Below are 15,700 nucleotides of genomic sequence, written 5' to 3'. Positions count from 1 at the left end.
CTTCTTTTCTTTTAGGCACAAAACTAGTTTAATTGAAAGAATAATTTGGCCTGCTGCCGGTCCAGCAGAAGAGCTTGAGATGTGGCAGATTTTCTCTCCTTTCCTCCAAACTCAAGAATTTAATGCCAGCAGGTGGAGTTCTGAAGGCTGCCATCAAGTACACAGAGACAATAACTGTCTTCAAAGCGGAATTTTGTCAATATTTTTTGCTGGGGGCCAAAGAACATTCACGGTAATGGAGTACTGAAACCCTGCTTGAAGAGGCCGCCGCGAGCCAGGGGCCGGAGGATTTATTCCATGTTGGAGCCCGCAGTATTTTGGCGGTATATACGGCTTCTTCATAATCTTCACTCCAGCAAATGGAGGCGCCCAAATACGATTTTCCCTTCTGGAGGCGCCTTTGGTGGACATGCCTGCACAGGGCCAGCGAACTGGCCGAAAGCACCTTGGCTTGGTAGCTTCCACCGCCTGCTTGCCACCCTCACCGAATGCCAGGGCTTTCCTACAGATAATGCGCACGGCACAGGTGCTGGAGATCTGCCCCGCCGTGGACGTGACCTTGTTTCCAGGGTTGCACAGTCACGCCTGCCCCAACTCTGGAGGGCTGTGCAGCCCCTCCCCGGGCCTGTGCTGATCCCTCAGCCGGCCCAGTCCTGTGCCTTTGCTCCTCGAAGATGCCAGGGCACCATGCTTTTGTAGGAAGTCGTTTGAATTAGCAGATGGCACAACCCCCCGAAATCTCATGGCCTTTATGACTTAAAACAGATGTTCGAGTCCGTGCACGGATTGCCTGGCCCCTTGAGTTCTCTTACTTTGAAAAAAATCATCCCCTGAAATTTCATTTTGGAAAGCATCTTTCCCCCTCATTCTGTTTGTGAGTACAGCTGCCTGCATTTTTCCGGCTTTTCCGGTAAAGCAGGTTTCTGATGCAGAGGTGAGGCCATTTTTGTCATTTGCTAATGATGTTCCCGTATTTAGTGTAATTAGGGAAACAGAGGAGTAGCCACACACACAGCCTTGTCCTTCTTCTGAAGTGTGAAAAATATCGGCAACTTTATCACTGAATGTACTTGTTGCTGTGCTTATTAGAAATGTTTAGACTTCGCTATTTTTTTTTAAACTTCCTGTTCACGTTAACAGAGAAGGGCGATAGCTAAAGGTTTTATTTATTCAGAGCCACAGTGCAGGCAAAGTGAAAGTAAACCCTAGGCTTCCGGTTGCATTTAAAAACCAGAAAAACAGAACTCTGCTTTCTAAGATATAAAGATAAGGGCAGTAGCCAAATACATTTTTTTTTTTTTTTTTTGGAAGAAATCGCAAACAACAGAAAGCACCTAGAACTATGTTTCGAGGATGGGTATGAAAAACACAGGCAAGCTTAGAAAAATTTTTCTAGCCCGGAAAACTATGCCTCCAGCAGGCAGACAGGACTTTTATCACACTCACAGACAGCGTCCAAATCGTGGCTCATCACGGCATCCGTGGCTTCAATAATTGCATTCTAGTTCAAGTGTAAAATTCGTGCTTGCGTCCAACTTAATAATACTGCTGCTTTTAATGAAGACTTTTTCCCTTCAGAAATAACATGGCATGAAGTTTCACGTGGAATGTGCTAGAAGCGTATTAATCCCTAGGTTGGTATAGAAAGTAGTGGATTTCGGTCCACGTATTTCTTTTATGCTCATCTTCGTGTGTGTATTTCAGGCATTAATTTGGGATTCTTTAGATACTCCTTTCTCATTTTGTGTCATTCAAAGATTGTGTATTATGACGAGATAGGGTAAGTGGTGATGAATTTAGAAAGGTAGAGACTGAAAATATCAATTGACTTCTGTAAATACAGTTGACAGCTAATTGGCCCCTATTAATGAAGGATTGAAGTAAAAAGAAAACGGAAAAACCACAAATTCTAAAAAAGTGTATTTTTTCTCTTTGGAGCCCATTTTGTATAGGAAGCTAGTGTTTCAATTAAACCTGACATATATATATATATATATACACACACACACACACACATACATATACACATACATATACATATACATATACACGCATATGTATATGTGTATGTACATATATGTACATTTACTTGTCGAAATTATATTTTCCTGTTAATAATACAGCCCTATCGGTGTAGTGTGTCCAACCTCACAAACTGTGATCGTTTAATTATGCTCTATACTGTCTGCATTCCTTGCTAAGTCTTGTGTGAGCCCGCTGAGAATTTCCTTGTGAACGGTTAAGAAATCACAGCAGAATCAAGGATCCAGAAATCTGGTGTGTTAAGAAGGAGGTGAAGGCACAAGGCAGTGGGCGTAAGGACAAACCCTTTGTGTTTTAGAGGACGCATCCGCACTTTCCAGTGGTGGGGGTGGGCATCGACGTGTCTGCAGCTTGCTGAATGAGAGGGGCAGGAGAGGTCTGGGGAGAAGACTCAGCGTCTGTCCCCGGCGGTGGGGGGGCTCACCATGGACCACCCTGGCTCTTCTGCCTGCTCGCCTTACTTGTCTGCTCCCGGCCTCTTTAAGGGTGAAGGTTCGGAGTCTTTTTGGCACCCGCCTTCCCCCACACTCCAGTCTCCTGGGTCTCCGGGTTTGGTGGCACTGTCTTTGCACACGTCTCTGCAGGGGCCACCCCCCGCCCCCCGAGATGTGCCTGGTCACCAGCACTTAATGCTGGGCCAGCTGCTCAGATCTCCCTTTCAGGACAGTCCACCTGTAGCTCTCCCCACAAAGGTCCTGGAGAACACTGTCATAGAAAAGTTTAAGAATCCCGAGTTTCTTGGGACAAGATGTCATGGGCCCTGGGGAAATGAATGTATCCTGCTCAGGCCCCAGTCTCTCCATCTCTGAGGTGGAGGGGTGGGGTTGGAAGCAGGTTCTGTTCTGGCCTGGCCTCTGCCCTGCACTCCACCCGGGGCTCCTTCCTGCTCTTCTGTCCATCGGCAGTGAATCTCAGATTTGACTTTCACCGTCCATTCCCGGGGCCCCCTACCCCGGCCGAGTACCTGGGAGAACTTCCCAGCACCGAGTTCTCCTCTGTTCCTCAAGTCTGGCCCTGCTTACCGCGTCTGTCTTCCTCGCTAGAGTGAGGACAACTCGAGATCGGAGCCGCCTTCCCTTTGCCCCTCCACCGCCGAGGACGGTGCCCGACACACTCTAGACCCCGAGAAGACTTTGGGTGAGTGAATGAGCGGACGAACGGCCAGCCAGCCAACGAATGAATGGATCGTTCAGTCTTACCAGTTCTTCTGCCAAGATCCCTCTTTCCTGGAGGCTGAAAGAACAGTCCCTTAAGGAAGGGCCCCTAGAGCCCTTTGGTCTCCACAGGAGGCTTTGTCACCTTGGGGCTTCAGGCTTTGCCCCTTGCCAGAGTGTAAGTTCCTCAGTGAGCTTATGCATCTTTGCACCGGGACGCTGCTTGACCAAATCACCCAACGGAGTGACTCTGAGTTACCAGCAATGTTGCAGTCGTGCATTTAGGGCTGGCGGGGGGTCTTGGATGGGGTGCCTTTAGCGGATGATGAGCAGACTGAACCCAGGCGGGCTGGGCAGTTGATGGTGGCAGGTGAGGACCCCGGACTTTCACTCCAGTGTCTGTCTCTTGAGGGGGCCCTGGACGTGGCATATTCGCAGGCGAGGTATCATCTCTGTACTTAGTGTCACGGCTGGTCCGGTGCACTTCGAGTTCTTCTCACACTGTTACCCTTGCAGCACCTACACGTATTTTCCATATATTTTATTAGACGATGTATTTATTAGATTCTTTTTCCAGTTATTTCTGCCTGTGTTTGTTCATTTTTCTATTGCTTTGTTCATTTTTTTATGGATTTGGAAAAATTCTAATAAGGACGTTCACTCCTCTTTCTAGTATCTGTATAGTAGCAAACCCTTTGGTTTGACTTAAAAATTACTTTGTGACGGGGGCACCTGGGTGGCTCAGTCAGTTAAGCGTCCGACTTCGGCTCAGGTCATGGTCTCGCGGTCTGTGAGTTCGAGCCCCACGTCGGGCTCTGTGCTGACAGCTCGGAGCCTGGAGCCCGCTTCGGGTTCTGTGTCTCCCTCTCTCTCTGCCCCTCCCCTGCTCACGCTCCATCTGTCTCTCTCTCTCTAAAAAATAAATAAACATTAAAAATATTTAAAAAATTAGTTTGTGGTGTTTTTGCCCTCTTCTGTTATCTTTTAAGATTACACAAGTGAGATATATTTACATACATATATATATATACACACACACATATATATGTATATAATATACACACAGACACACGTATGTGTGTGTGTGTGTGTATTAAAAACCTTGAACAAAGAAAACGAAATTTTAAAATAGATGAAGCTTATTTGAAATCCTATCCTCTAGAAATAACCAAAGTTGATATTTTGGTGTAGAAGGATCTTTTCCTATGCAAATATATACATATAAGTACTTTACATAGATTTTTACCAAAGTGGTTTCTTCGTACATAGTTTGTTTTACAGTTTACTTTTTAGCTCATAACACTTACCATGTCAATATAGACCTGCTTTGTCATTTTAAGTACTTGCATATTATCCCATTTTATTGATATGCACAATTTAGTTGAGAAATCAACCATTGTTGGAAATTTAGTTCTGGCTCAGTTTCACAGATGTAAACAACGATGTAATTAATATCTCTGTATGTATATCTTGGCAATAGTATCATCATTTCCTTGATAAATTCCCAGAAGTAGAATTACCAGGTCAAAGGTTTGGGCTGTTTTAAATTATTTTGGTACATCCACTGCCAGCTGGCCTTCTGGGAAGGCTGTGTACATTTCCAGCACCCCCAGAACTGTGTGTTTCCCTGGGCCGTGGCAGAGTTTTGATGGACTGAGCTGTTTTGATGTAGTCTCACCGGTCCTTTCCTGCATAGTTTCCGCCTCTGAAGTAATGTTTAAAAGGCATCTTCCAACCTCCACGATTATGTAAATACTCGGTTTTATTGTCTTCTAGTAATTTTATGGATTTATTCTTTTTAAATATTTGGTATATCTGAAATTGATTTTGGCATGGGGTGCGTGGTGGCCATGTGACTTCATTATTTGTTTTCAGATGGCCAGTTTTCCCAGTTCTGTTTAGTCAAAGATCTGTCCTCTCCACACGGAATTCTACAGATGCTCCTTCATTGTCCGCGGGATTCTTGTATATGTTCGGGGCTGTCTCTTCGCTTTCCCTGTGATTTAAATGAGCGGTCTGTCTATTCCTGACCTGTACTCCCTGTTTTAATTACTGAGGCTATGTAATATATTTTGAAATAATCTAATAGCTTTCTATCCACCCCCTAGACCCATTACTCTTCTTTTTTTCGAAGAGTATTATTGTTATTTTTTTTTGTTCCTCTGTATTAGATGAGCTTTAGAACCACTTTTGTAAGCTTAAATAATACTTCAGATAGTGGGATTGGAATGATGTTGGGTTAAGAAATTAATTCAGGAAAACTCAGCGTCTCCACAGAAGTAGTTTGCCATTCTAAAAATAAAAATGATATATTTTCAAATATATTCAAGTCTTACTTTTTTTTTTATACTTTTAGGAAGGTTTGTGGATTTTTCACATACTGTTTGTGTCTTTGTTCTAGCTCCCAGGCTGTTCATTTCTTTAGCTGTTGGTTGTTGCTCTTATGAGTGGAGTTACTTTTCTGTTGTATTGTAACTGGTTATTATTGGCGCATTGGAAATCTATTGATTTTCGATAACTTTCTAGCAAGCTTTTTATATTAGCACACGTTGTTGTTAATTTTGCCTATAGTAGCTCTGTCCTACATTTTAGTACTTTTTTATGGCCACCTTCCCTTGTGGCTTTTCTGTTTAAAACAACAAAAACAACACCACCAACACAGTAGCTGGTCGACGTTGATTAGTTCACGGAGAAATTTTGGATTTTTTGTTCTTTAAGTCAAGGATCGGTTGAGAACGATGCCTTAAAGCATCTTCCGCGAATAAATCCCTGAGGATTTACAAATGACCGGAATGGTGGCAGTCCGGCAAGTGGGGGACGGAGACTTCCCTCGGCTGGTGGAGAGTCAGGGAGATACTGGGTCTATTTAGCCTGAAAAGGAAACCGTCTTCACGTCTGTGAAGGCTGGCTGTTTCAAAAGTGAAATCTTTTCAGAGTGAATTGGCAGGAAAAGGAGCTTAAACATGGTGAAGCAGTGAGAAGGGCTATATTTGAATATAAACACCGCCCACTGGACAGCGGGTTAGGAAGGGAGGGAGAGGACCTGATTTTTAAAAAGTGTGTTAATAATAGTGAAGTCTTCCTGATTCGACCACAGTCTTCAGGGTTAGGGATGGGCTGTGGCACTTGTCTTCCAAACGTGCCACTTTATGACATCCTTTCCAAGTTTTCCAGTGTTCTCTGGTGACAGGGACTACATCTTGACAAACTTATAAAATCACATGGGTTTACACGTGTACTGTTTATTTCCGTTGCCCATGCCGAATTCCTGCTGAAGATCCTGAAACTCCTTTAGGGCCCTGGCCTGGGGTAACATCTACCAAAATATTTATGCTTTTTGGGTCATCTCTCATGGTCGTCTTTAACCTAATGTAACATAATTTTTTTTTAATGATTTTTTCTGGCTTTAAAATGAAAACTAAATCTTGGTGTGTTATATTCTGTGTTGTAATTTGGAATTGACAGTCATGTATTTGTTCAGCTTTTATAATACATCATGGGCCCCCCCACCCCCACCCCGTCACCCTGTCTTGCCTACCTGTGGAAAGGGGATGTTTACTGCTTTGTGGGACACTAGGAGGGTTTACAGTGATCATATATAAATAAGGCTGTAAGACACTCATAAACATGTGTATATCATTTTTGAAACAGTACAGCCTCGCCTATCCAGAAACCAATTAATTACCATGTTTATTTTTCCGGGACAGCGCTAAGAATCAGAAGGGATGAAAGGACACTGGGCATCGAAAGCCCATGCGTTGAATTCATGTATTTATTGGCAGACAATATCTCTGGGTCCTCCCTCACTCACCATTTGAATTTTATTTTTCCGTCACACATGGTTGTAATGGTCACGCATACCTGTTCTAGGCCATTGCAAATTAACAGTAGCAAATTGGAAGTAGGCAAAGGCAGACAGAGAACAGTGAGAAGTGATAACAGGAGACCTAACAGTAAGGGAGAAGAAAGGAAAAAAAAAAAACTATTGTAGAAGAATGAATCACATGAAAAACATAGCACTGCAGCCCATTTATTGGAAATGGCATCGTTCTCTGCCCCTTTGTGGCTGTTACTGATTGCCCCAAGTTTTTATATGGAGTCGCCAGGCACATTTTAATTGTGTGCAATATACTTTAAACAGCGTGGCAAAAGCATGTATATTTTATGTAGATTTTCCAGGGCTTAACCATTTTTTATAAAATTCTGCTTAAAAGAGTAACCCTTCAACTACCCAGAAGACTCCGCTTTGCCGAATGAGTTCTAAATCCCTGTGGTTGTAGTCAACAATATCTGTTAAGTCCTTGATAGGATAAATTCTTGATGTATTTTTTGGGAAGCGCTTTTGCATATCATTTCACAATGGTTAAGTACGCTTTCTGCATCTGTTTTAATGTGTCTATATTTTCACGTCGAATTGGCTGGAAACTATTTGGTTCTGTTCCTCTGACATGCTTATTTCCTTTCTTCCTCCCCCACCATCTGGGGTGCTTTCTCCGATGCTGCCTTTGGAAGGAGAGCGCCACTGTGCTGTCTGAACACATGTGGGTCTCGTTGCATTCACATCTGTCTGTTCACCTCCAGTGTTTCATTTGCACACTCCGTGGAGGTGGGGTGCTGCGCGCTGCCTGGAAGAACCGGGGGGAAATGTTCCGTAGACATGCGCATTTGACCACCAGGGCACATTTTGCTCAACAGGAAGCAAATGTGGATAATACAGGTAACAGGCTATTTACACTTACACGTAACTTTTGTATTTTAACCAGTCTTTTCTTCGTCTTTTTTTTTTTCTGCCAAAGCTGGGGATGCGTTATAAGCCCGTTGCCCCTTCTTAAAAGGTAACTGTTTGAAATGTGATCTATGAGACAGTATCTAAAAAGAATCTTAGGAAAATGGTGCTTGTAGTTTTCAGTGCCCATGTAAGGTCTAGTTTGTAAGGTTTCTAAGAAATAACTTTTCATTGACAATAGCCGCCTGAATTGTTTGATTTCTGCTGGACACAGTGGAATTGTTGCAGTGATAAGGCAGTTACAAAACCAGAGGATAACAAATAGACCGCCTTTTTGCGAGTGTATTTTACCTCGTGTACTCAGGAGGAGTCTGGGCTAATGAAGAAAAATAACATTTGTACTTATGTCCTAGAAGAATGTCACAAGAACTATTTATTGCTCACTAAAGAAATTAAATTACTTAATGAAGGTGAATTATTAACTTAATTTATTAGGAGTTTAATTTGGGAGCTATTTTCATAGGGATATTGGCCAAGGCACGAACGATAACACTTTAACGCATAAAGACACTCAAATGACTTTAAATAGGCAACTAAGTGTATTTCAATAGAAACTGATACCTCTATGTTTTAAATAATAGCAAGTCCTCAAAAAAGACCTATTATCAATAAAACTATGCAGTCAGTAAGGAGGTATGATTCCTTTAAAGGGAATTCATTTTCAAAAGGCGTATGGCTTATCATTGATAGGCACCGTGGCATTACTTTATCAGGTAAGTTCCGTTTCTCAAGTAATTGCCCCGTTCCTTCTCCTCGTGGGGTGGCTGTTCATTGGTAACTTTGAGTCATTGGAGACCAGAAATCAGAGTGACCGATGTGCCTTGGGTTTGGTCATAGCCGACAAGCTAAGTCACAGAGGCTTCTGAACCACATAACCCATAGTAGGTCATGTGTCCATGTGGCGATTGTAAATTCCAAATGGAGTCTGTGTTTCCTGGCCTTAAAATAAGATGTGTTATCATTGCCTTTACTAGATAGTTTCTACTTTGTCCTTTTAAAAATACAGTGAGGTGGGAGGGGGGGCAGGGGTTTTTTTTTATATCCATGTGTGAGTTAGTGATTAGGATAAAAGCCAGAACTGGTAACTTAAGGACAGTTCCCTGGAATCTTCTAGAACCATCATCATGTAACCATTGTTTTAGTGATTCATGAACTACGTGGGAGAATTATGAGAAAAACATCTCATTCTTTAAGTAAACTAGGTTTTTCTTCTTTGAATTTTTCAGTGACGTTAGGAATTTCCATGGTTATATGCAATATGGGATCCTTCTAAAGCAGCACATCTCATGTAGATACAGAAACCAATATTGTGCATTTTCACCTGCCCTTCCCCACATACAAACACAGCTAGCGAGGTTAGAGGAGGCATTTTTAGGTTTGGAATTAAGAGTTTTGCTTTCTCTTTAATCTGTGACATTCCAGATGAAGTAATTTACTTATGACAGACGTATGGTGAGAAGCTATTCTTTAGAACTGTCTGGACAACTTTACTTTATTGCCTACTTATCAGAAAATAGTGGTGACATGTATTTATTGCCTCAAAGATGCCTGTGAAATGCCCAGTATCATCTGTATCCCTGAAGAAAGGACCCAACCCGTTCTTTGTTGCAGTTTTAAAGAATTCGATTAAGTAACTCGATCAAATTGGTCTTCAGTTGGGAGATCATTACCAAACTAATCGCCTTCATTGACAGATTACTCAAGACCCCCAAGAGCATGTGATTTCTTGTGTTTTGCAGGAATGCATTTGAAACATTTACCAAAACGCTCAATGTAACATAGAAGCTGCTAAACTATTTTTAAGTAATGGGCCATTTTTATTGCTGCTCTAAACCATGCTTCTCGTCACGTGCCACAAAGAAGTACACAGTTTGGTTGCTGTTCCAGAACCTTGAGTAGGACCAAGCACAGGAAGTAAGAGTTTGACATACTCCTCAGAGCAAGTGCTTCCCTATGAGAAGATGTTTTTAAGGTTTATTGATTGAGGATATTCACTCTGTTCCTAATCCAGGATGTTGTTCATTTAAAAAATTCGGTCTTAAGTTGCTTGAGATGCTGTATGTTAGCAGGAAAAAGTGGCTGGTATCTGTAGATAAAGTCTTGGAAGTCTTTGCTTTTGATTCTGGACTATTTCCGTCTGGTTTGGTGTCTCTGTTACAGAAAGCATAGTCTCAGGGCACCCCCAGTCCCTGGTCAAATCTGTCTTCCCTGCTGCTTATCTTCATGGTTTCAGACAACACTCCTAATTTCAGCTGCTTGATGCATGTCCCTGTGGTCCCAGAAACTCAGCTACGTCCTAGCTCCGTGGCCCGAGGCGCGTCATTTGCCTCAGTGTCTTTGTCTGTAAAATGATGGAATGGTGAGGAGGAAGTGATTGGAGGGCACTGCCTGCCTGTTCTTGGACACGAGCGCAACACAAGGTGTCTGCGGCTTTATCGTGGTGTGGGAACGCCAGCGTGGCGGCCCCCATCTGGGCTCCTGCGTGATCACAACTCAGGCTTTGTTGGGAAGACTTGATGGAGTGTATGTGGTACACACTGTCAGGGGGCTCTCTGCGAGCCCTGCTCCCCCACTGACGTAGACTTCGTATTGAAATAGCATCTCCAGTGTGTACCAGCTCGTATCGGGTGCTCCTGGACACGTGATTTCGCCCACCTGTAGGCTGATGTAAGCGTTTTGAGCATGTTTAGTGCAGGCCAGGCTAAGCCGCGATGTCTGGTATGTCAGGTGTGTGAAACGCATTTTCAGTTTATGTGATTTTCAATTTAGGATGAATTTATCAAGATGTAACCCTATTGGAAGTCCAAGAAAGATCTGTATATTTTTTCTCCCATTATAAAAATGTTACTAACTTGATTTTATGACCCCTTAATGAGTTACAGCTCTCAGTTTGAAGAACATTGCCCTGCAGTATGCTTTTGGGATTTCCCTCCTTATCTGGACTTACAGTGAAACTCAGGAAGGATGACGGTATAGTGAGTCATGGATGCTGTTGGTTATGATGATGGCGATGGTGATAAGAATGATTATGATGACGGTGACCGTGACGATGGTGATGGTGATAGTGATGATGGTGACGGTGGTGACGATGGTGATGATGGTGATGGTGGTGATGGTGATGGTGGTGATGATGATGATGACGATGGTGATGGTGATGATGATGATGGTGATGATGATGATGACGATGGTGATGGTGATGGTGATGGTGGTGATAATAATGATGGTGATGATGATGATGGTGACGATGGTGATGGTGATAGTGATGATGGTGATGGTGGTGATGGTGATGATGGTGGTGACGATGGTGATGGTGGTGATGGTGATGGTAATAGTGATGATGGTGATGGTGGTGACAGTGGTGATGATGGTGATGGTGGTGATGATGATGATGACGATGGTGATGGTGATGGTGATGATGGTGGTGATGATGATGGTGATGGTGATGATGGTGATAATGATGGTGATGATGATGGTGACGATGGTGATGGTGATAGTGATGATGGTGATGGTGGTGATGGTGATGATGGTGGTGACGATGGTGATGGTGGTGATGGTGATGGTAATAGTGATGATGGTGATGGTGGTGACAGTGGTGATGATGGTGATGATGATGATGACGATGGTGATGGTGATGGTGATGATGGTGATGATGGTGATGATTGTGGTGATGATGATGGTGATGGTGATGATGGTGATGGTAATAGTGATGGTGGTGATGATGATGGTGATGGTGATGATGATGATGGTGGTGATGGTGATGATGGTGATGATTGTGGTGATGATGATGATGATGGTGATGGTAATAGTGATGGTGGTGATGGTGATGACGGTGATGATGATGATGGTGATGGTGGTGATGGTGATAATAATGGTGGTGGTGATGATGATGTGATAGTGGTGATGGTGGTGATAGTGATGATGCTGATGGTGTTGATGGTGATAATAGTGGTGGTGGTGATGGTGATGATGATGATGGTGATAATGGTGATGGTGATAATGACGGTGACCGTGATGACGTTAGTGTCAGCTCCTGCTTATTCACATGTTCTTAACTTATTATTTTTTTTTTATTAAAAAAAATTTTTTTTTAACGTTTATTTTTGAGACAGAGAGAGACAGAGCATGAATGGGGGAGGGTCAGAGAGAGAGGGAGACACAGAATCCAAAGCAGCCTCCAGGCTCTGAGCCATCAGCCCAGAGCCCGAAGTGGGGCTCGAACTCACAGACCGTGAGATTGTGACCTGAGTTGAAGTCGGACACTTAACCGACTGAGCCACCCAGGCGCCCCTTAACTTATTATTTTAATTTTAAAACAATGCATGCTTATTTTAAGTAATAGGGAAAAGTGTAAAAACATTTGCATTCATAATAAAAATGGTTAAAGAAAGTTACTAATCTTTTTCCCTTTTCTCCCTTTCCATCTCCCCTCCCACTAAGGTAACCCACGAAAACAGCCTGGTTCTTTGTGCTCGTACGTACGCGGGAAGACATATGTACTGCATGTGGGGCTATCTTTATTGTCTAAAAAGCAGAATCCATTTGTGCAGTTTGATTTTCTCACTTAAAAATAAGTCATGATCATCACTCCAGAGAGACATCCTAGTCTATTTTTAGGCTGCATACTTTTCAAGGTCTCACATTTGTTCAACTGTTCCCTTATTGGTGGATGTTCAGGTTGTTTGTGGTTGTGGACCACCCCAGACAATGCTGCTGGATATTTATGTATTTCAAGGGACACGTTCTTCAGTCGGGTGTTCAGGGGTCAAAGAATCCGTTTCATTTTCATTGCCGAATTGCTTTCCAGAAAGGTGTCGTCAGCATCCATTTGAGTGTGCAAAGAGTGAGCCTCTTCTTAGGTGTGTGCCAGTCTGGCCTCACACCAACACTGTGCCTTGTTGACAGTTGCCAGCTCATTCATCCCGACAGAGCCAGAGTGTGGAAGAGTGAACGAATGAATGAGTGGAAAAGTGAATGAATGAATGAATGAATGAGAGCACAAATGAGGCAGGCCCGGGCTGCAGAGTGGTGTTTCTGTGTCCCAGTCCAGCTTCTCCTGTGTCCTTGGCATTGCTCACTAGGGTATGAACTTGCTTCAGAAATAAACGTTTATTCCTATCTTCTCGGACAAGGGAAGGATTTCTTCTGCCCTTACGTTTTCCCCAGCGCAGGGTCTACAACTCCGCGAGAGTACTTCCAGCATTTTGTTGTGCGTGAAAGTGAGTTGAAGGTGTCCTTTCCGCATCCTACTTTTCGGCTTTGTGAAGACAAAGGCTGCCTCTTCACCTTGCGTCTCTGCAGTGAGTAATCTGGTGCCAGATAGCTGACGCTTAGTAAGTGGCTTTGAATCCGCACAAGAGTGTCGACAGGATCTCTGCGTCCACGTTTGTGAGCGAAGCCATTGTTTCCTTCCATTTTCTCATGCCTCACGACTACACACAGGGTCCCTGTTGTCTTTCCTGAGATGGAGAGGCTTAGGCCAGCTGCTGGTTCCCCCTTGTTAAGTGTTTGCAGAGGAAAGAGGGGATGGGGATTGATTGACGTCACCCCCGCTTTCACTGTGAACTTCCGTGGGTGCTGATCAGTTTTGCCTCTGTGGTTCCATCATTTGTCATTGACATGTGACAGTACTTGTTCGTTGAATGCCTGGGTACCAGACACAAATGTACAGCCACAGTACTTGCATGTGCCCAGGGAAGCCTTAATTTCCCAAGTTTGAAGGGACCTACAGGCAGATCGGCTTTAGGTGATCTCTTAGTTTTATACTCACTATCTCTGTAGTACCTCTGATGTCAGATACAATTGATTAAAATCACGCAAATGGTTGAAAGTGTGTTTTTTCTCCTGACTGCCGATCTTGGTCTGGGTCTCTCGTCGCCTCCCCTCTCCCCACCACCACAGTCATCCTATAAAGACTCCTTGCTGGAGGTCCTTAGCCTGCCGAGTGGCTTAGGTGATGGATGTTGCAACCCAGCTCGGTAATTTGGGGTGTGGAGGAGGATAGGACTGTATCATGCAGAATGGATGTGCAGTAACAAAGAGCCCCCACATGTCTGCAGCTTTGAGTGACTGAACTTGCTTTCCCACGTGAGCTCTGGGCCTATCTCCGCATAGGCTGCGTGTTTTCCGCACTCAGATACTAGGTTCGTGTTGTCTCCACCTAGACCATTGGGGGTCACCGTGGCGGATGTGGTGGGTGGTGCACACACTGGCCTTGAAGGCTCTTGGGAAGGGACATAGTATTGTTCCTGCCCACATTTCCTCAGTTGCCTCTGATCTCAAGGAGTGCAGTCCTGTGATGTGCTTGGAAAAGAAGCAGCTGAATATTGGCCAATAACCCTAATGCTTGCTCTGGGGGCCAAGTAGAAAGACGAGGGAGACAGGAGAGACGAAAGGGCAGCAGATTCTACGACCGTAAGGAAGAAACTCTGCCTTGTAAGAAATTAGCTAACTAATTCTGCCAAAAGAGAGGTTCCAAAACCACTTTTGATTGATGGCAACATCGTTGTAACAAATTTATGGTCTCCTGGGTGATTGCCTTGAAGGACAACAGTCATCTCCCTCCAGAAAGATGTTCTCTAAAGGGCGTTGGAATACTTGTCAGCTGATACTGACATCTTTAATACATGGCCTGACCCATGCGCCCATTACCATAAACTCAACCACAGGCGGACATCCAGAGGTGAAGGCACCTTAGTGCTTCCTGTTGGCCGTAGAGAGAGTGTAGGAACTGCCTCCAGCGGGCGGTGCTGCCCTCCCAGAAAGCGAGCCTTCCTGTGTTGCCTTGTTGCAACAAACCTCGTTCCACCTTGTTGAAACAAACACGATTTCTCATTTGATGGTTGCACGGCGTGTTCACTTCTGAACTCTGAGAAGAAGAAACCCTCGCGGGCTTCTAACAGCCGCAGCGTTTTAAGGCTACGGGAGCTTCGGCTGAAATGAAAAGACGTGGTTTTGGGGATTTGAAATCAAGTAGGAGTTGTGATGTGCGGGGACATGTTAATTTCCACATGGGATGATTTTTACAGACCAACCCAATAATGTGTAATAAACACGCAGATAAATGGCTCCAGCTCACATAGGGTTTGGCCGTCACTCAAACCAAACCCCTGAGGTGGACTGGCTTGTGGCCTCTACGGGAGAGAGAGGTTCTTCTCTGCCTTGGGAAATCCTTTCTGACCGCCCAAGGCCGCTCCGTGTTTTCTCCTCGAGAAGCCCTTCGAGCAGCAGAAGCTGTTTCATGACCGTGTGGCCAGCGCCGTGGGCACGATTGGTTCCGGGTGTCACCGCATCACACTGTCCTGATCGCGGTCGTCTTGTGGTCTGTGCCTTGCGTCCTGCTGCTTATGGCCCTCGCAACTCGAAGAACGTTTTCAGGTTGGAACGGGTTTTAAGGATCGTCTGCCACACCCCTGCCTTTGTGGCACACGAGGAGATGCAGACTCAGGGTAGCTTGTGGATACTGGTCAAGGTGTCCCAGGGATGCCGGTTGTGGAAATAAGATGAGGGACCTGTTTTCTGATGACCAGCCCAGGGCTTTTCATGTGCCAGCATGCCACATCCATCGTCAACTTGTGTGCTTCTGGAAGCTCCACACTAGGCAGTGTGTGGGTTCGTTAAACATTTGAGTAAATACGGTACTTGCGAGATTTTTTAAAGATACGGTCTCTTAAAAAAATAAGGAACACGCAGGGGCACCTGGGGTGGCTCAGTCGGTGAA

The 15,700-nt window shown here is 44.3% G+C and overlaps 1 protein-coding gene across 1 annotated transcript in view; it reads left to right on the top strand.

Annotated features, from left to right (window-relative positions):
- Positions 1-15,700, top strand: part of TSHZ1 (teashirt zinc finger homeobox 1) — a 75,003-nt gene that overhangs the window by 32,759 nt on the left and 26,544 nt on the right. The window lies entirely within an intron of this gene.

This window comes from Neofelis nebulosa, chromosome 11, assembly GCF_028018385.1.
Source record: "Neofelis nebulosa isolate mNeoNeb1 chromosome 11, mNeoNeb1.pri, whole genome shotgun sequence".
NCBI lineage: Eukaryota > Metazoa > Chordata > Mammalia > Carnivora > Felidae > Neofelis > Neofelis nebulosa.
Note: the sequence above shows the minus strand (reverse complement) of the source record. Positions and strands in the feature narration are given on the sequence as shown.